This window comes from Myotis lucifugus, unplaced genomic scaffold (assembly GCF_000147115.1).
Source record: "Myotis lucifugus unplaced genomic scaffold, Myoluc2.0 scaffold_19, whole genome shotgun sequence".
NCBI classification, from domain to species: Eukaryota; Metazoa; Chordata; class Mammalia; order Chiroptera; family Vespertilionidae; genus Myotis; species Myotis lucifugus.
The window spans coordinates 2,809,121-2,831,107 of NW_005871067.1; the positions used below are offsets into that span (position 1 = coordinate 2,809,121).

Genomic DNA, 21,987 nt, shown 5'->3' on the forward strand with positions numbered 1-21,987 from the left:
TGGTACACGACATTCAGGCACTGGAAGGGGGATGGGGTCTCTCCAGGGGGGAGGGGCCCTCCAGCCAGGCCTGTGCCCTCTCGCAATTCTGGGACCCCTCGGGGAATGTCCGCCTGCTGGCTTATGGGGAATGGGCCTAAGCCTGCAGGTGGACATCCCCCAAGGGTCCTTAGTGCTGCCATGGAGGCGGGAGAGGCTCCCGCCACCTCCACTGTGCTCACCAGTGGCTGAGCGGCGCTCGCCCTGTGGGAGCACACTGACCACCAGGGGGCAGCTCCTGCATTGAGCATCTGCCCCCTGGTGGTCAGTGCACATCATAGCAACTGGTCATCCCACCATTCGGTCAATTTGCATATTAGCCTTTTATTATATAGGCTAGCCCTGTGGTATAGTTTAATATCAGGTTGCATGATACCTCTAACTTTGTTTTTCTCAGAATTGCTTTAGCTATTTAGGGTCTTTTGTGGTTCCATTATATACGTTTTAGGATTCTTTGTTTTAGTTCTGTGAAAAATCCCATTGATATTTTGATAGGGATTGCATTGAGTGTATAAAGTGCTCTGGTAGTATGGACATTTCAATGTTGTTAATTCTTTCTATCCATGAACACAGTATATGTTTTCATTTATTTATATTTTTCAATTTCTTTTTTCAATGTCTTATAATTTTCTGAGGACAGGTATTTCACCACCTTGGTTAAATTTATTCATAGGTATTTCATCTCTTTGATACAATTGTAAGTGAGGTTGTTTTCTTAATTTCTCTTCTGATATTTCATTATTGGCATATACAAATAGAACTGATTTCTGAATATTAATTGTGTTCCCTGCTACATTACTGCATTAACTTACTAATTATAATAGATTTTTGGTAGAATCTTTAGGGATCTCTATGTACTGTATCATGACATCTGTAAATGACAGTTTTAGTTCTTACTTTTCAATTTGGAAGTCTTTTATTTCCTTTTCTAATCTGATTGCTGTGACTAGAACTTCATACTATGTTGAATAAAAGTGATGAAAGTGGATATCCTTGTTTTTTTTGTGATCTTAAAGGTAACGCTTCCAGGTTTTCCCCATTGAGTATGATGTTAGTTGTGGGTTTGTCATATATGCTCTTTGTTATATTGAGGTATGTTCCCTCTATCCCTACTTTACTGAGAGTTTTTATCATAAATGGGGGCTGGATTTTGCCAAATGTTTTCTCTACATCTATTGATATGATTATAGGATTTTTATCCTTTATTTTGTTTATGTGGTGTATCAAGTTAATTAATTTGCAAATATTGAAATAACCTCAATCCTGGGAATAAATCCTACTTGAACACGTGTGTGATGTTTTTAATGTATTGCTGAATTTTGTTTGCTAATATTTTGGTGAAGGTTTTTATATCTATGCTCATCTTGGATGTTGGCTTTTAATTTTCTTTTTGTGTAATGTCTTTGAGTTTGGTATTAGAGTAATGCTGGTCTCACAAAATGTGCCTGGGAGCCTTCCATCCTCTTCAACATTTTTGAATAGTTTAAGAAAGATAGGTATTAATTTATCTTTGAATGTTTGTCATCTAGTCCAGAGCTTTTGTTTGTAGTGAGCATTTTGATTACTAATTCAATTTCATTACCAGTTTATCTATCTGTTCATGTGTTCTGTTTCTTCCTGATTCAGCCTTGGAAGATCATATGTTCCTAGGAATTTATCCATTTCTTCCAGGTTGTCCAATTTGTTGGCATATAATTTTTCATAGTATTTCCTTATAGTCCTTTCTATCTGTGATGTCAGTTTTCACTTCTCCTCTTTCATTTCTGACTTTATTTATAGTAAAACCTCAACATAACAGACTAATTTGGGCAAGGGGGTGTCTGTCAAAGCCAAAATTCCATTATATAATAAAGTAGGTTTTCCAAATGCATGTTAAAATATTGATAAATTAGTTATTTACCTATTTTACTTATGTAGACACATTTGTGTAATTAAGTACATATGAAAAGTTCAATTTTGCAGAAAAGTTTTCTATATGTGTTACAGTAATTTTAAATATACTAAATAAGTCTAGTAAATGCATGCATTCACTAGTCACTGAGAGTAAACAAATGCACAAGGCTGGGGCATGGCTTAGCACACATCAGAACATTGGCTGGCATGAGTTTAAAGTCACACCAGGTGTGATGCTGTCTGATCACATGATAATTATTCACCAAACATTGTTTTTGAGCAGTGACTCTTGGATTTAAATATATAGACTGTAGTTGTAGATATATAACATTTATGTCAGTGAAATTACTACCCTCTTTTTTCCAACATATGGCCTATTCACTAAAATTTGTTTAAAATAACAGTGAATTAATAACAAAAAAAATAACCTGTTAATTTAGTTATAAGCAAATCTTAGTTAAAAGCATTTGAAATTAACTGAGTGTTAATTTTAAGATATGACATATGGACAGGAAATTTTGTCCATTAAATCCGAAGTCCATTAAATCTAGATCAGCAAAATCAAGGGTTTACTATATTGGGGCCCTTTCTCTTTATTTCTTGATGAGACTGGCTAAAGGTTTACCAAGTTTATTTATCTTTTCAAAGAACCAGCTATTCATTTCTTGATCTTTTCTGTTGTTGTTTTTTTCTTTTCTTACTCTATTTCATTGAATTCCATTCTAATCTTAATTATTTCCTTACTTCTACTTACTTTGGTTTGTTCTTTTTCTAGTTCCTTTGGGTGAGGTTACATTGTTTGAAATTTTTTTTTTCTTATTTCTTAAGGTAAGGCCTTTAGTATTATGAATTTCACTCCTAGGATTGCTTTTGCTGTATCCCGACTTTGGGTCATTGTATTTTAATTTTCATTTGTCTTATGGAATTTTTTTTATTCCTTGATCTTATTGTTAAGCCATTCATTGTTTAATAGCATGTTATTTAACCTCTGTGTGTCTGTATGCTTTTCAGTTTTCATCTTGTAATTTATTTCTAGTTTCATACCATTGTGATAGAAAAAAATACTTGATATAATTTCAATCTTAAATTTATTGAGATTGTTTTATGGCCTAACATGAAGTCTGTCCTTCCATGTGTACTTGAAAAGAATGTATATTCTGCTGCTTTGGGGTGAAATGTCTTAAAAATATCAAGTCCATCTGGACTAATGTGTCATTTAAGGCTGCTGTTTTCTTGATGGTTTTTCTGTCTGGAAGATCTATCCAGTGATGTCAATGGGTGTTAAAGTCCCCTATTATGGCTGTATTATTGTCAATTTCTTCCTTTATGTCCATCAATGTTTGTTATATATATTTATATAAATATATAAATATTTATATATTTAGGTACTTCTACATCAGATGCAAAGATGTTTACAAGGGTTATATCATCTTGTTGGATTGGTCCCTTTATTATTATGAAACTAGAGGCCCAGTGCACGAAATTCGTGCACAGGGTGGGGGGCTGTCTCAGCCCAGCCTACAACCTCTCCAATCTGGGACCCCTCGAGGGATGTCCAACTGCCTGTTTAGGCCTGATCCCACCGACATCCCTCTCCCCTGCCTGCCCGATTGCCCCTAACTGTCTTCCCCTGCTGGCCTGGTCGCCCCCAACTGCCCTCCCCTGCTGGTCTGGTCACCCCTAACTGTCCTCCCTTGCAGGCCTGGTCCCTCCCAACTGCCCTCCCCTGCCAGCCATCTTGTGGCAGCCATTTTGTGTCCAAATGGGGGCAACCATCTTGACCACATGGGGCGGCCATCTTGTGTGTTGGGGTGATGGTCAATTTGCATATTGCTCTTTTATTAGATAGGATGCCCTTTTTTGTCTATTGTTACAACCCTTGTTTACTAGTAAAAGTTTATTTTGTCTAAAAATTGCTATCCCTGCTTTTCTTCATTTCAATTTGCATGAAATGTCTTTTTCCATCCCTTTACCTTCATTCTGTGTGTCTTTCCATCTGAGGTGGGTCTCTTGTAGGCACATATGTATGGGTCTTGCTTTTTTACACATTCAACCACTCTATGCTTTTGATTAGAACATTTAGTCCATTTACATTTAAAGTAATTATTGATAGGGATGTAGTTATTATCATTTTATTCATTGTTTTCTGATTGTTTTGTAATTCTACTCTGTTCCTTTCTTATTCTCTTGCTCACTTCTTTTATATGTTGATGACTTTCCATAGTGTTATGTTTGGGTTCCTTTCTTTTTATTTCTTGTATATCTGTTATAGGTTTTGGTTTGGTTATCATGTGCTCATATGTAACAAGCTATTTTTATAGCAGTCTATTTTAAGTTGATGGTCACTTAAATATGAGCACATTCTAAAATTACTTCAATTTTTACTCCCTCAATGTTTATGTTTTTGCTTTTTTGTGTATGTTTGTGTGTATCCTTTAATTTATTATTGTAATTACAAATGATCTTCCTAGTTTTGTCTTTTAATCTTTGTAACAGCTTTATAGTTGGTTGATCCACTGCTTTTGCTGTTTGCCTTTGTCAGTGAGAATTTCTTCTTTCCTATATTTTCTTATTCACATGTTTTATCTTTTCTTTTGTACTTAGAAAGGTTCCTTTAACACTTTTTGTATTACCAGTTTAGTGGTCCTGAACTCCTTTAGCTTTTTCTTGTCTTGAAAGCTCTTTATCTCTCTTTCAATTTTAAATAATAGCCTTGCTGGGTGAAGTAAACTTGGTTGTAGGTCTTTGCTCTTCATCACTTTGAATATTGCATGCCAATCCCTTCTGGCCTGCAAATTTACGGTTGAGAAATCAGCTGACAGTTTTATGGGAGCTCCCTTTTAGGTAATTAACTGTAATTCTCTTGCTGCTTTTAAGATTCTCTCTGTCTTTAACCTTTACCATTTTAATTATGATGGGTCTTGGTGTGACCCTCTATGGGTTCATCTTGTTTAGGACTCTGCACTTCCTGGACCTGTATGTCTATTTCCTTCACCAGGTTAGGGGCACTTTTAGTCGTTATTTCTCCAGATAGGATTCAATCAATCCCTTGCTCTTTCTTTTCTCCTTATAATACCCTATGATGCACATGTTGGTACACTTGATGTTCTTCTGAGGTCTCTTAAACTAGTCTCATATTTTTCCTTGTTTTCTTTTTGTTGTTCTGACTGGGTGTTTTTCACTACCTTGTCTTCCAGATCACTGATTTGATTGTCTGCTTCATTCTACTCTACTGTTGATTCCCTCTAATGTATTTTCATTTCAGTATTATATTCATTTCTGACTGGTTTTTTTATGTTTTCTATTGACTGCCTGCTGCTCAAAGCCAATACTCAAGAGACAGGGGCTGATAGAAGGAAAAATCAGTTTATTCAAGAACCAGCAGCCTGAGAAGATGGGGCATTCTCATCAGAAAGACCATCTTAACATCTCAATGCAGGCAGGGGTTTTTATGAGAGAGAAAGGGGAAAGCAGAACAAAAGAAACTTGAAGGGGTTGTGGGCTCTCATTGAGGGTGCTGTCTGCTCTGCTCTGATAACCATTTTGGAGCCCATTAAGGGATGGTCTGGTTTTCAGTCAGTTGAATGTTAGCAAATCTCCTTGAGCTGAAATACCTGAAAGCTGGAATCTGCTTCCTTTGAAGTTAGCTCCTAGAATCCTTTAAGCAAGTTGTTTATCTGTAGCTACACATTAATTTACAAGTTGTCAATTACAGAAACAATAGTTTTTAAATGGTGGGGTGGGATATACTATCTCATTTTTTATGTTTTCTCTTTGTTGTCTCCATTTCATTTAATTCTTTTCTGGAGTTTTATCCTGTTCTTTCATTTCGACAAGTTTCTTTGTCTCCTCATTTTGGCTGACTCCCTGTGTTTTTTCCTATGGTTTAGGTAGAACCGCTACATCTCACAGGCTTGGCAGAGCAGCTTTATGCAGTTGGTTCATGTAGGGCCCAGTGGCATAGACTCCCTGGTCCCCTGAGCTGGGTACTACAGCGGTGTCCCTTGTGTGGGTTATGTGTGCCTTCCTGTTGTACTTAAGCCTGATTGCAGTTGGCACCTCAGTGGGTGTGAATGACCCTCAGTCTGACTGGCTGTGAGTGCTTGCCATGACTAGCAGACAAGCTGTTGTTTAGGGGCTAACTCCACAGAGCAGGAGTCACTGTAGTGGGGTTTTGGTGCCAGGTGAGTCTGCCCTTCTGGTGTTTTGTTTGTGGAGGTGGTTGGGTGGTGCTCTGGTGTGTTCTGAAGCCAGCCACCAATTTGGAGCCTCCTGGGAGGGTCTCTGATGCAGGCCAAGGTCAGCTACTGCTTGTGTCTGGCTTAAGCTACCTGTAGGAGCTACAAAGTTATCTGCAGTTGGTTGCCACTTGTTCTAAGTTTGGAGGCACTTGGGAGAGGCTATGCTGTGAATCAAGGCCGCTGCCACTTATGCTGGATTTTGAACCCTTTGGTCAGTGCCACAATATGTGCTAAGGCCACCTGGCACTCATGCAAATCTTGTGGTCATTTAGTTGGCTCCAAGGCTGGCTGCTGATATGCCAGGCTTTAGGCCACCTGATGGGAGTTACAATACAGGTTATCACCAGTCACCACTTGTGCTAGGCTTAGGACCACTTAGCAAGAGGTATAGAGCATTCCAAGGCTGCTTGCTGCTTGTTTGGGATTTGTGGAACTTTGAGAGATTTGGGGAAAGTCCACAGTGTGAACCAAAGCAGGCTGCTTGTGTGGGAAAGTGCCTGGAAGAGCTTTGTGCCAGATTAGGGGGAGGAGGGGCTGATGAATAGTGTTAGCCAAGTTAATGGAGATCTCAGATTTGGCAGCCTCCTGTGCTGGACCAGCTGAGTGGAGAGAGAATTCAACAAAGGAGCAATGGCGCCTGCCAGCACTTCTGTCTCTAGGGAGAGCTGCCTCAACCCCTGCCCCTCTAGCCATCTCCCTGAAGTTAGTCAATTTAGTTCCTTACCGTAGGTTCCTGGCATTTTTTGAGCAGCTGCCCCTGTGCTGGAGCTCAGAGTGAGTGAGTTTGTGAGCAAATGAGACTGTGTGTGTGGGTCCCTCAAGAAGAACACTTTTGTCTTCAGGTAGCCATCCATCTCACTCAGACATAATCCCCACTGATTTTCACATCTAGAAGTTATTGGAGACTCCTCTTCCTGGTGTGACACTATAAATTATAGTGTCACTCCATTTAAATAATGATGGAGCCCTGGCTGAGAAGTTTCACGTGGGACTGGGACCTCTCTCGCCCCAGGAGGTCCTCCACAGCTGAAATATCCCTCCTGATTTAACCACTACACTTGGGTGTAGGACCTGCCATTGCACCCATTCTACCAACATGGCTTCTTCTTTATATCCTCAGTTATAGAAATTCTGTTCAGCTAGTCTTCAGCTGAACAGAATGGTTGTTATATAATTTAGTTGTAATTTAGATATGGTCATGAGAGGAAGGGAACACAATGTTTGTTTACATCTACCATCTTGACCAGAAGTCATTAGTCCCTCTCTTTTCTTCTTTTTAGAGTATATTCATTCATTCATTTTTATGTGGCAACTCTGTTAGATTATAATAAAGGCTTGAGAATATGAAAATGGAAATAAAAACTAATATTTCTTAAGCACTGTTCATACATAATCTCATTTGAACTTTTACAACTCTTTGAAGGGTTTTTCCAAGTTTAAAGGTAGAACTATAGCTGACTCTAAAGGCCATATTATTTCCATTTGTACATACTTTCTCTAACTTAGTTTTGGAGGCAAAACATACACAGGAAAAAACTAGAGATTAATTTCTAGCATATGTTCCAATGTCTAATATGGCTTTAGGAATCTGCATAAAACACCCAGGAATAATGAGAATGATACTTGTTAGGAAAAGATCAATAGAAGGGAATATATTCTCAGTCTGATGTTTCCAATGTTTTTGCAAAACCAACCAGGCTTTCGTCCCATTGTTAGGATTAGTTCAATATTCCAGAATATCCCTGAGTGGCTCATGGACACACTGATCACATAACAAATGTCCTAAAAAAAGATACTTTCAGTCCTTAGTATGTGACAATTCTGAGGTCTGAAGCTGGTCTGGTTGGCTATCCTAGTAACTCAGTCAAGGCTGGGTGGTTTGATTACATCATCTGGACACTTGATTAAATTGTCTGTTCTAATTAGTAGACCCTGAAAGTAGTTTGGCCACTGGGTATGCAACTTAACCTAATCACTCTATAATCCCATCAGCCCTACCTGAACAACTGCTGAACTTTGGGTACAGCTAGGCATTATGGTGTGTGTGAAAATTAAGAAGACTTGGCTCCCATCATAGTAACCCTCATACAAGGCTGAATCAGCTATAAAAGCAATTTGGGGGAAATCTTTATATGCTAAAGATGTGCCTTGAGGATAAATTATAGTGTCACTCCATTTAAATAATGATCTTATGACCAGAATTGGTGGAGATATTATTTTGCTTTTTAGGGCTACTAACCCAAAGCAAAACCCAACTATTGTTTGACCTCAGAGTACTGTTTACCCTCAAGTGATTCTCTCCAACTCTTTTCTTGTAGTCAGATTCTCTGTCTTCTGGGATAGTTTGATGTTGCCAACTATTCTGAGCAAACTTTACAAATGAAATGGGATCGAAAGTAAATTTATAACTTTCAAAATTTATGTATCTGGATGTAAACTGCAAAGTAAACATGCCTATGATTATTACACATGTGTATTCTGTTTCAGAGAACTATGTACTTTATGAAAGGATTAGTACTAAGCCTAGCAAAGCACATTTTTGAACAGTTAGAGCTATCAGCCTACCAGAATTGGTGACAGCATATAAACAGGCATACCCCTGAGCCCTACCCAGTCTGGTCTGGACTTTGCCAGAAACTGATTTCTATTTATTCCTTACAGGTGACATGAGAAATTGCTTTGGAATTATTTGTGGAAGAGAATATAACTTTTGGCTGGGTGTTGAATATTTGTTTTTCAATGTCTCTTCTCTTTAAAAAATATATCTTTATTGATTTCAGAGAGGAAGGGAGAGGGAGAAGGAGAGAGAAAGAGAAACATCAATGATGAGAGAGAATCACTGACTGGCTGCCTTCTGTACGCCCCCCACTGGGATCGGGCCCACAATCCAGGCACGTGCCCTGACCACAGAATAAAACTGTGACCTCCTGGATCATAGGTTGACACTCAACCACTGAGCCATGCTGGCTGGGCTCAATTTCTCTTCTTAAAACAAAGTTGTAGACACACATTAAATTAACATAGAAAGGTCACACTAGTGGCCTGCAGCTGTAACCAATTCACAGACATGTTTCATTATGTTTGTACTGTATTTTTAATTGTCCTGATGTTTAAAAATTAAAACTGTTTACACATACACAGTATATCTGGTGTCTCTGTAAAAGAAGATCTAGCAACATTGGCCTTCCTAAGTGGCAGCAATGAGCTTGAGCTTATTGCTGTTGTCTGCTGTCCACAGTTTCTGCTACACATTGAGTTCCTAACCCTGAAGATAAGAGCCTTGGACTACTGTTTTCTTTATAACAGAAAAATGTGCCTTTGTAATGTAAGGCCCCAAATCAGAGAAGTGAAAGCTAGAGTAGGCTGTGTGTGTCAAGAAAATTGACTGCCTTAGAGCACCCATTTAGAGAGTGCTACTTTTTGCCTTTGTGAGAAACACTTCTATGTATAGAAGACTCAAGTGCCTGCCTACTGCACATGCTCAATCAGGGTGTATTAGAGAATTCTCAATGTGTGTACAGAACAGTTTCTTTAAAAAGTGTTTTTAAAAAGTGTTTCTATACTTGGAAAGTCTTTTAATTAAGGTATAGTTTCCATACAATATTTTATTAGTTTCAGGTGTACAACATAGTGATTTAACATTTATATGCCTTATGATGTGCTCACCCCACTAAGTGTGCAAAGTTATGACATTGTTATTGATTATATTCCCCTTCCATTTTTATGCATCACTCCACTCCCCACCCCTCTGGCAACCATCAGTTTGATCTTTGTGCCTATGAGACTGTTTTCTCATTTGTTTGTTTTGTTCACTTATTTTGATTTTTTTAATACTTCATATAAGTGAAATCATGTGGTATTTGTCTCTGACTTCTTTCTTTTTTTTTTTTTCGCTAAAAGTATTACAAAGGCTATTACATAAGTGTCCTTTTTTCCCCCCCCGCCCTTGACAGGCCCCTGCCCTCCCTTACCCCCCAGTGTCTTATGTCCATTAGTTATGGTTATATGGATGCATACAAGTCCTTCGGTTGATCTCTTACTCCCCTCCCTCCTGTCCCCCAACCCTCCCTGGCCTTCCCACTGCAGTCCATCAAACAGTTTGAGGCAGCTGTGCCACTGTATTTATTATTGTTCAAAAGTTTGTAATGGTCTTAATTATCCATGAAGGAGTGCGATCATGTGGTATTTTTCCTTCATTGACTGGCTTGTTTCACTTAGCATAATGCTCTCCAGTTCCATCCATGCTGTTGCAAATGGTAAGAGTTCCTTCTTTTTAACAGCAGCATAGTCTTCCATCGTGTAGATGTACCACAGTTTTCTAATCCATTCATCTACTGATGGGCACTTAGGCTGTTTCCAGATCTTAGCTATGGTGAATTGTGCTGCTATGAACATCTGGGTGCATATATCCTTTCTGATTGGTGTTTCTGGTTTCTTGGGATATATTCCTAGAAGTGGGATCACAGGGTCAAATGGGAGTTCCATTTCCAATTTTTTGAGGAACCTCCATACTGCCTTCCATAGTGGCTGCACCAGTCTGCATTCCCACCAGCAGTGCACAAGTGTTCCTTTTTCTCCACATCCTCTCCAGCACTTGTCGTTTGTTGAATTGTTGATGATGGCCATTCTGACAGGTGTGAGATGGTATCTCATTGTTGTTTTGATTTGCATCTCTCAGATGATTAGTGACTTTGAGCATGTTTTCATATGTCTCTTGGCTTTCTGAATGTCCTCTTTTGAAAGGTGTCTATTTAGATCCTTTGCCCATTTTTTGATTGGATTGTTTATCTTCTTTTTGTTAAGTTGTATGAGTTCCCTATAAATTTTGGAGATTAAGCCCTTATCAGATATGACGTTGGCAAATATATTTTCCCACGAGGTGGGTTTTCTTGTTGTTTTTTTGATGGTTTCTTTTGCTGTGCAGAAGCTTTTTATTTTGATGTAGTCCCATTTGTTCATTTTCTCTTTAGTTTCAACTGCCCTAGGAGCTGTATCAGTGAAGAAATTGCTTTGGCATATGTCTGAGATTTTGTTGCCTTTGTATTCTTCTAGAATTTTTATGGTTTCCTGTCGTACCATAAGTCCTTTATCCATTTCGAGTTTATTCTTGTGTATGGTGTAAGTTGGTGGTCTAGTTTCATTTTCTTGCATATATCTGTCCAGTTTTCCCAACACCATTTATTGAAGAGACTATCTTGGCTCCATTGTATGTTCATGCCTCCTTTGTCAAAAATTAATTGAGCATATTGGTTTGGGCTAATTTCTGGACTCTCTATTCTATTCCACTGATCTATATGTCTGTTCTTGTGCCAGTACCAGGCAGTTTTGAGAACAGTGGCTTTGTAATACAGCTTGATATCTGGCATTGAGATCCCACCTACTTTGTTCTTTCTCAGGATCGTTGCAGCTATTCGGGGTCTTTTTTTATTCCAGATGAATTTTTGGAGAGTTCGTTCTAGATCTTTGAAGAAGGCCATTGGTATTTTAATGGGAAGTGCGTTGAATTTATAGATTGCTTTGGGTAGTATGGACATTTTAATGATGTTGATTCTACCAATCCAAGAACATGGTATGTTCTTCCATCTCTTTATGTCTTCCTCTATCTCTTTTTTCAACGTCCTGTAGTTTTCTGAGTAGAGGTCTTTAACCTCTATAGTTAAGTTTATTCCTAGGTATATTAATTTTTTTGGTGCGATGGTAAATGGGATTGTTTTTCTAATCTCTCTTTCTGAAAGTTCACTATTGGTATATAGAAATGCCTCAGATTTCTTGGGGTTAATTTTGTATCCTGCTACATTGCCAAATTCATGTATTAAGTCTAGTAGTTTTTTGATGGAGTCTCTAGGGTTTTGTATGTATAATATCATGTCATCTGCAAATAAGGACAGTTTTACTTCCTCTTTTCCAATTTGGATGCCTTTTATTTCTTCTTCTTGCCTAATTGCAATGGCTAATACTTCCAGGACTATGTTGAACAGGAGTGGTGAGAGTGGGCAACCCTGTCTTGTTCCTGTTCTTAGGGGAAATGGTGTTAGTTTTTGTCCATTGAGTATGATGTTGGCTGTGGGCCTGTCATATATGGCTTTTATTATGTTGAGGTATGACCCTTCTATTCCCACCTTTCTGAGAGCTTTTATCAAAAGTGGGTGTTGGATTTTGTCGAATGCTTTTTCTGCATCAATTGATATGACCATGTGGTTTTTTTCTTTCAATTTGTTTATGTGATGTATCACATTTATTGATTTACGGATGTTGTACCATCCTTGCATTCCTGGGATAAATCCTACTTGGTCATGGTGTATGATCCTTCTGATGTACTGCTGGATCCGATTTGCTAAGATTTTGTTGAGGATTTTGGCATCTATGTTCATGAGGGATATTGGCCTGTAATTCTCTTTCATTGTGATGTCTTTACCTGGTTTTGGTATTAGGGTGATGCTGGCTTCATAGAATGAGCTTGGAAGTGTTCCTTCCTCTTGAATTTTTTGTAGTAGTCTGAGGAGGGTAGGTTTTAGTTCTTCCTTGAATGTTTGGTAAAACTCCCCTGTAAAGCCGTCTGGCCCTGGGCTTTTGTTTGCTGGAAGCTTTCTGATGACTGCTTCAATTTCTTCCATAGTTATTGGCCTATTGAGGTTTTTAGATTCTTCCTGATTGAGTTTTGGAATGTTGTATTTTTCTAGGAATTTGTCCATTTCCTCCAGGTTGTCTAGTTTGTTGGAGTAGAGTTGCCCATAGTATTGTTTAACAATCATTTGTATTTCTGTGGGGTCTGTTGTTATTTCGCCTCTATCATTTCTGATTTGGTTTATTTGGGACCTCTCTCTTTGCTTCTTGGTGAGCCTGGCAAGGGGTTTGTCAATCTTGTTTATCCTTTCAAAGAACCAGCTCTTGGTTTCATTGATTTTCTGTATTGTTTTTTTGGTCTCTATTTCATTGATTTCTGCTCTAATCTTTATTATCTCCTTCCTTCTGCTCACTCTGGGGTTTTCTTGTTGCTCTCTTTCTAATTCTTTGAGTTGTAGAGTTAGATGATTAACTACCATTTTTTCTTGTTTTTTGAGATAGGCCTGTAGAGCTATAAACTTCCCTCTCAGGACTGCTTTCATTGTGTCCCAGAGGTTTTGGATTGTTGTGTTTTCATTGTCATTAGTTTCCAGGATGTTTTTAATTTCTTCTTTGATGTCATCGGTAACCCAATCAATATTTAATAACATGCTATTCAGCTTCCAAGTGTTTGAGAATTTTGGGTTGTTTTTATTGTAGTTTATTTCTAACATTATGCCCTCGTGGTCTGAGAAGATGCTTTTTATGATTTCAATCTTCTTGAATTTGTGGAGACTTTGCTTGTGACCCAATATGTGGTCTATTTTTGAATATGTCCCATGAGCACCTGAGAGGAAAGTATATTCCGCAGCTGTGGGGTGAAGTGTTCTGAAGATGTCAATTAAGTCCATCTGATCTAGTGAGTCATTTAGGATTGCTGTTTCTTTGCTGATTGTTTGTCTAGCGGATTTATCCAGTGATGTCAGTGGTGTATTAAAGTCCCCTACTATGATTGTATTGTTGTCGATCTCTCCCCTGATATCTTCCAGAAGTTTTCTTATGTATGTGGGTGCTCCTGCATTGGGTGCATATATGTTTACCAGGGTTATATCTTCTTGTTGTATTGATCCCTTTAGTATTATGAAGTGGCCTTCCTTATCTCTGGTTATGGCCTTCACTTTGAGATGTATTTTGTCAGATATAAGTATTGCTACCCCAGCTTTCTTTTCCTTTCCATTTGCGTGAAAGATATTTTTCCATCCCTTCACTTTCAGTCTGTGTGAGTCCCTTCTAATGAGGTGGGTCTCTTGTAGACAGCAGATGTATGGGTCATGTTTTTTTATCCATTCAGCCACTCGATGTCTTTTGGTTGGAGCATTTAGTCCATTTACATTTAAAGTTATTATTGAAAGGTACTTGTTTGTAGCCATTTCTTTTTGTGTGTGTGTGTGGCTGTTTTCTTTCTGAGCTTGATGTTTCTTCTTTTTACACCAGTCCCTTTAGCATTTCTTGCATGGCTGGCTTGGTGGTGATAAACTCCCTTAGCCCTTTTTTGTCTGTGAAGCTTCTTATTTCCCCTTCAATTTTGAATGATAGCCTTGCTGGGATAGAGTATTCTTGGATTCAGTCCTTTTGCTTTGCATCACTTTGTAGATTTCCGTCCATTCTTTTCTGGCCTGATGTGTTTCTGTTGAGAAATCATTTTGATAATCTGATGGGAGATCCCTTGTATGTTACTTTCCGTCTCTCTCTTGCAGCCTGTAAGATTCTCTCTTTATCCTGACCATTTGCCATGGTAATTATGATGTGTCTTGGTGTGGGTCTTTTCGGGTTCACCTTGTTTGGGACTCTCTGGGCTTGTGTGACTTTTTTCTTCCCCACCTCAGGGAAGTTTTCTGATATTATTTCTTCGAATAGGTTTTCTAATCCATGTTCATCTTTCTGTTGTTCTGGCACCCCTATTATTCGTATGTTGTTTCGTTTCATGTTGTCCCAAAGCTCCCTTAGGCTCTCCTCCTGTCTTTTAATTTTTTTCTCCATTTGCAGTACAGTTTGAGTGTGTTTTGCTTCCTTGTCTTCTAATTCACTAATTCGGTCCTCCGCTTCTCCCAGTCTAGTGTTGATACTTTCAATGGAGTTTTTTATTGAAGCTATGTCGCTCTTCATTTCTTCTTGGGACTTACTTAAGTTGTTGATTTTTTCATCTGTTTCTTCTAGCTTCTTGCATAAGTAGTTGAGTTTTTCATCTGTTTCTTCTTGCTTCTTGAACATCTGGTGCATGTACTCTAGGAACCTTATTCTGAATTCTTTTTCCGTCATGTTGCATATCTCTGTCTCACTTAGCTGCTTTTCTGGCGAGTCCTCCTTTTCTTTCCTTTGGGGGTTTCTTTGTCTACCCATGTTTGATCTCACTGACATGACTAGTTGTTGAATCGTTCAGTGGCTGGACCCTGGGTGGCAGTGGCTGCTCCCTGGGTGGCAGTGGCTCCTCGGGCTGTGGTTGCTCCTTGGGCGGTTGTGGTAGCAGCGGCTCCTCTGTTGATAGCAGAGCCTCTGGTGGGTGCTGTTCACAGCTGTGGTGGCTCTTCTAGCTGGTGGAGGGAGGCTTCACACACAGCAACTGTTCCCCAGGCAGAGCGTATGGTGATCAGGAGGCCGCTGTTGCATGAATCTGCTGCGTTGATTTAAAGGCACAAAATACAACACAACAAGGCACAACGTACCAGGCACTAAACACTATTGTATTTACGATATTACTAACCCCAAATAAAGGTGGCCACCCGAGCTAAGAGAGTTGAGAGATAAGGGGGAAAGAAGAGAAAAAGGTAGAAGAGAAAAAAGAAAGAAAGAAAAAAAGGAGTGCAAAAATGAAATTGAAAAAAGGGAGGGGAAAAAGAGGAGGAAAAAAAAGAAAAAAAAAGAAAAGAAAAAAAAAAGTAAGAGAGAAAAGAGAATGAAGTATAAAAGGGGAAGAGACTATTTATATGAGGAGAAAACTCCTATAGGTCCGCCACTAATACCAACAAATTACAGCAACAGATTCCTGGAGATGAATACAAACTACAAACAACCAATAATATCAAGCAACGCAAGGCAAAACAGAAGCACAGAAATAACCAGGGGAGGGGGGGGAGAGGGAGGGGCAGGAAAATAAAAAGAATAAGCAGTCTAACCTCACAAACAATCCTAAAAAAAAAAAAAAAAAAACCCCAATATACTCGTCGATCAAGCAAACAACAATAAGACAATAGAGAGAGAAAAGAAGAAGAAGAAGAGAAAAAAAAAATGGATAGTGAAGGAAGATAAGGGAAAGGTGTATAAGGATTTAGAACAGGGGATTGGACGTAAGATATATAAGCAGGGTTAAATTTTGACAGGGGGTAAAAAGAATAGGGAAAATCAAAAGCTGGAGTAGGGTAAGAGAAACAGGACAGCAAAAGGGAAAAAGTGGGGAAGATTGTTTAGCACAGAGGCAAATTGAGGTAGAGAAAAATGTTGCTAAAGGAATGATGAAAATAGAATGGAGAACATTAGTCCCAAAATAAAATAAAGACAAAATAAAATGACACTTAAAAGAATGGTAAAATGGTAGCGGTAAAAATACTAGTTAAAAATAAAAATGTAGTAGCTGAAAGGGCAAAATCAGGTGATGGAGAAAAAGAAAAAAGAAAAACAGAAAAAAAAATGTTTTCTTAGTTAAAAGGAGAAAAAGTAATTTAAAAAAATAAAAATAAAAATGTGCAGTAATGCAGGTGCTTCAGATCTTCTACTCTTCTTATTGGCCCACCCGGAATTCAGGAGAATGTTGAATTTCCCTCTGATACACTGCTCCTCCGTGTTGTAAGCCACAGTCCTGATTTTAAGGCCGGCCGTAAAATCCCCTTATTGCCTTATCTGTATTTACAGAAGAGTCAGTTCGTGGCTCTGCCTCTGGGTGGCAGTGTTTCTGGATTGACCTCCGAGGCTATAAGTTCTCTCCGACCAGGAGCTCTGTATTGTACCTGAACCAGCTCCGCCCAGAGCTGGTTCCCCAGGCGCCACTCCCAGCTCTGTTTCCCCGGCTCCCCCAAAACAGTCTTCCCCTACAAGCTCTGCTAGTGACCCCAACTGGGCAATCACATCCACTGGGGTCAACAATCAAACTCACAGAAGTAAGAGGAAGTGTGCAAACAAGAGCCTGGGAAGCTGTTCGAACTCGCAGGGTTCCACCCTCCAGAACTGCGCGGAATGTCTGCGCGTTATGTCTGCGCGCGCTCAAGCCCCTGGCAACAAGTAGCCGGCTATCAGGGAAACTCTGAGGTAGCCCTTTTTGCATCCAGTCCAACTATGGGCTCATTTATAGTGTTACCTTCTGGCAGCAGCCCTGCGGGAGCCCTCCCCACTTGCGGATTACGCTGGCCTCTATGTGCGCGGATTTTGGAGTGCGCAGATTTCCCCCTGCGCCCGCGCGTGCGTTCCTCGCTCCAACCTGAACTGCAAACCGCTTCTTTGGGGTAAGTCTAACCTTTCCGTGGAGGGATGCAGGTCTCCGCTGGGCTCTTGTAGACGCGCTGCTTGCGAGTCGTTGCCTCCGGGTTAGTAGCCGCTCTCTGGATGCCGGTAACCGCTACCCGAGATGGCGCGGTCTCGCCGCTGCGCTGGCGCCCAGGGGGAGGTTTCAGCCTCAATCTCTAACCATCCGCATTTTTTAGGAGTTCTCTGTCTTTCCTGGCTGCAGACTATCTCTCAGCTGAACCTCCCCAGCTTGATCGGGCTGATTGTTACCCTTTTCAGCTGCTCGCCCCTATCTGCTCCGGGACAAAGCACCAACACGTCCGTCTAAGCCTCCGCCATTTTTCCTCCCGTCTCTGACTTCTTTCGCTTAGTATAATACCCTCTAGGTCCATCCATGTTGTCACAAATGGCAGGATTTCATTCTTTTTTTATTGATGAGAATTATTCCATTGTACAGTCAAACCTTGGTTCTTGAACATCTCCCATCTTGAACAATTCGGTTCTTGACCAAGTTGTTCACTGAAAAAAATGTCTCTGTTTTCAAACAAAACTTCAGTTCTCAACCTGACAACCCTTTCATGCTGATACTTCAGCAAGATAAAAAGTGCCTCTCCTGGGGCCACAAACAAAGAAGAGAATGTGAGTCCCTTTACCACTATTAGTAAACCTCACATTGTTAACATCTCAGAAAATTAAGCTGTCAATATTTTGGGGGTGGGATGTTGTTTTGTTTTACTTTTGCTTTTGTTGCTGGTGAAATGGATGATTAGCACAATTTTAAAACATAAAGGGGCCATCAAGTGTGCTGATGTTGCTAAAGGTGTGAAAGTGCTCACAAAACTATGATCACAGGCAAGTGAAGAAGTGGAAAAACTTGTTGATTTGGATATATGAAAAGCAGTTAGCCAGTGACAGCATTTTGGAGGCAGTGATATGTGAAAAAGCAAAGATGCTGCACCACTGGAATGAGTGCTGGAAGTGATTCCTTTAAGTCTAGTAGGGGGTGGCTCCATACATTTAGGAAAAGAAGTGTGTATTTATAGATTAAACAGTATGATAGATATGTAGTGTATCTAAGAAAGGTTAAAACAGGGAATCATTTAGGGGTCTGGAACAGATTAATTCAATTTATATTTTTTTCTAATGAGGAAAAAATGATTTGGTTTTTGAACAAATCACTTCTTGAACAGCTTTCTGAAACAAATTAAGTTTGAGAACCAAGGTTCCACTGTATATATGTACCCACTTCTTCTTTAATAGTATTCATTCATCTATCAGTGAGCACCTAAGTTTCTTCCAAATCTTGGAAGACTATTGTAAATAATACAGAAATGAACATGGGGTGGATGTAATTTTTCAAATTAGTATTTCACTTTCTTTTGATAAATACCCAAATGTGGAATTGCTGGATTGTATAGTAGTACTATTTTTAGTTTTTTGAGGAACCTCCATGCTGTTTTCCATGGAGAGTATACCAATTTGCAGTCCAACCAACAGTGCATAAAGGTTCCCTTTTCTCCATATCCTCCCCAACATTTGTTTGTTGATTTATTGATGATAGTCATTCTGACAGGTGTGAGGAGATATCTCATTGTGGTTTTGATCTACATTTCCCTGATGATTACTAATGTTCAGTATCTTTTCATATGTTATTGGCCATCTGTACTGAAGGCTCCAAAGCAGGGAAACGAAAGCAAATAGATGCAAGTAGATGGCCAGTATCTTTGGAGAAATGTCTCTTTATGTTTTATGCCCAATTTTTATTGAATTGGGGTTTTTTGTTGTTATTGAGTTATATGAGTTCCTCATATATTTTGTTTTTGTAATTTTTTATTTTTCACTTACAGTTAACAATCAATATCATAATAGTTTCAGGTGTATAGCATAGTGTTTAGACATTTATATAATTTACAAGGTGTTTCCACCTAATAAGTTTAGTACCCATCTACCACCATGGACAGTTATTATATTACTAGGACCCAGTGCACAAATTCGTGCACAAATTCATGCACGGGTGGGATCCGGCTGGCCTGCCCCGATCAGGGCCGATCAGGGGCGGGGCCAGCCAGGGGGAGTGGCTCCAGGTGGTTGGCCAGCCGGCGCCACCCCCTGGTCAAACTCCTGGTCAAGGGGACAATTTGCATATTAGCCTTTTATTATATAGGATTATTGACCATATTCCCTGAGCTGTACTTTACATCCCCATGACTAATTGTGTAACTGCCAATTTGTACTTAATTTCTTCTCCTTTTTCACCCAGACCCCCAACCTCCTTCCCATCTTGCTACCATAAGTTTATTCTCTGTATCTACTAGTATGAGTTTATTTATCTTTGTTGTTCCTTTATTTGGTTTTTTAGATTCCACACATAAGTGAAATTATGTGGTATTTGTCTTTGAATGACTTAATTTACTTAGCATAATACCCTCTAGGGCAGCCGTGGGCAAACTATGGCCCGCGGGCCGGATCCGGCCCGTTTGAAATGAATAAAACTAAAAAAAAAAAAAAAGACCGTACCCTTTTATGTAATGATGTTTACTTTGAATTTATATTAGTTCACACAAACACTCCATCCATGCTTTTGTTCTGGCCCTCCGGTCCAGTTTAAGAACCCATTGTGGCCCTCGAGTCAAAAAGTTTGCCCACCCCTGCTCTAGGGTCTATCCATGTTGTCACAAATGGTAAGATTTCATTCTTTATGGCCTGGTAATATTCCATTGTATACATGTACCACAACTTTTCATCCATGCATCTTTCAATGGACAATTAGGTTACTTCCATATCTTGGCTGTTGTACATAATGCTGCAATTAACATAGACATGCATATATCTTTTTGAATTGGTATTTTGGATTTCTAAGGATAAGTACCAAGAAGAGGATTTGCTGAGTCATATGGTCATTCTATTTTTAATTTTGTGAGGAACCTTCATAATGTTATCCATAGTGACTGCAGGAATTTGCAATCCCACCAGCAGTGCATGAAGGTGCCCTTTTCTGCACATCCTCGCTACCACTTGTTGTTTGTTGATTTTTTTATTTATTGATAATAGCCATTCTGACAGGTGTGAGGTGATATCTCATTGTGGTTTTGATATGCATTCTGATGATCAGTGATGATGAACATCTTTTCATATGTCTGTTGGCCATCTGTATGTCACCTTTAGAGAAATGTCTCTAAAATCTTCAGTCCATTCTTTCATCAAATTGTTTATTTCTTAGATTTGAATTATATGATTTCCTCATATGTTTTGGATATGAACCATTTAATGGATATTTCATTTGTGAACATATACTCCCATTCAGTAAGTTGTTCTTTCATTTTGTTGATGGCTTCCTTTGCTGTGAAAAAGCTTTTTAGTGTGAGTAATTCCCATTTGTTTATTTATGTTTGTTTCCCTTGCTCAAGGGGACATATCCAAAAAGCTAGCCTGGCTGGTGTGGCTCAGTGGTTGAGCGTCGACCTGTGAACCAGGAGGTCATGATTCGATTCCTGATTAGGGCGTATGCCCAGATTACAAGCTCAATCCCTGATGTGGGACATGCAGGAGGCAGCCAAACAATGATTTTCTTTCATCATTGATATTTCTATCTCTCTATCCCTCTCCCTTCCTCTCTGAAATCAATAAAAATATATTTTTTTTAAAAAGAGATTACTAAAACTGATGTCAGAGAATTTACTACCTATATTTTCTTCTAGGAGTTGTATGGTTTCAGGTCTTACATTTAACTCTTTAATCTATTTTGAGTTCATTTTGTATACTTTGTAAAGATAGTGGTCCAGTTTCAATTTTTTTTTGCATTTATATGTCTAGGTTTCCCAATAACAACTTATTGAAGAGACTGTCATTTCTCCAATGTACATTCTAGTCTCCTTTTCCATAGATTAATTGACCATATAAGCAAGGGTTTAATTCTGGGCTCTCTATTCTGTTCCATTTATCTATATGTCTGTTTTTATACATAGCCTTTATCATTTTGAGGTAAGTTCCTTCTATGACCACTTTGTTGAGAGTTTTTGTCATAAATGGATGTTGAAGTTTTTCAAATACTTTTTCTATATCTATTGAAAGTATCATGATTTTTAACCTTGGGTTTGTTGGTATGATGTATCACATTAATTAATTTGTGGATATGAACCATCCTTCCATCCCTGGTATAAATCCCACTTGGTCATGGTATATAATCTTTTTAATGTATTTTTGAATTCAGATTGTGAATTTTGCTGAGATTTTTGCATCTATGTTCATCGAGGACATTGGCCTGTCATTCTCTTTTTTTGTAGTATCTTTATTGGTTTTGGAATCAGGGTGATGCTGGCCTTGTAGAATGAGTTTGGAAGTGGTTTCCTCTTCAATATTCTTTAATATTTTGGGAGGGATAGGTATCAATTCTTCTTTAAATGTTTGGTAGACTTCATCTATAAAACTGGTCCTGAAATTTTGTTTGTTGGGAGATTTTTAAATTACTAATTCTTTTTCACTGCTAGTTTTTGGTCTGTTCATATTTTCTGTTCCTTTCTGGGTTAGTCTTGGACGGTTGTATGTTTCTAGAAATGTATCCATTTCTTTTAGATTGTCCATTTTGTTAGCATGTAATTGTTTAAAGTATTCTTAAATGGCCCTTTGGATTTCTTTGGTGTCAATTGTAATCTCTCCTCTTTCATTTCTGTTTTTATTTATTTAGCTCCCACTATCTTTTTCTTGATGAATCTGTCTAGAGGTTTGTCAATTTTATATTTCCTTTCAAAGGATCAGTTCTTGTTTTCAATGCTCTTTT

General features: G+C 38.8%; 1 protein-coding gene across 2 annotated transcripts in view; it reads left to right on the top strand.

Moving 5' to 3' along the window:
• FRY (FRY microtubule binding protein) overlaps nt 1–21,987 on the top strand; it is a 572,796-nt gene that overhangs the window by 520,702 nt on the left and 30,107 nt on the right. The window lies entirely within an intron of this gene.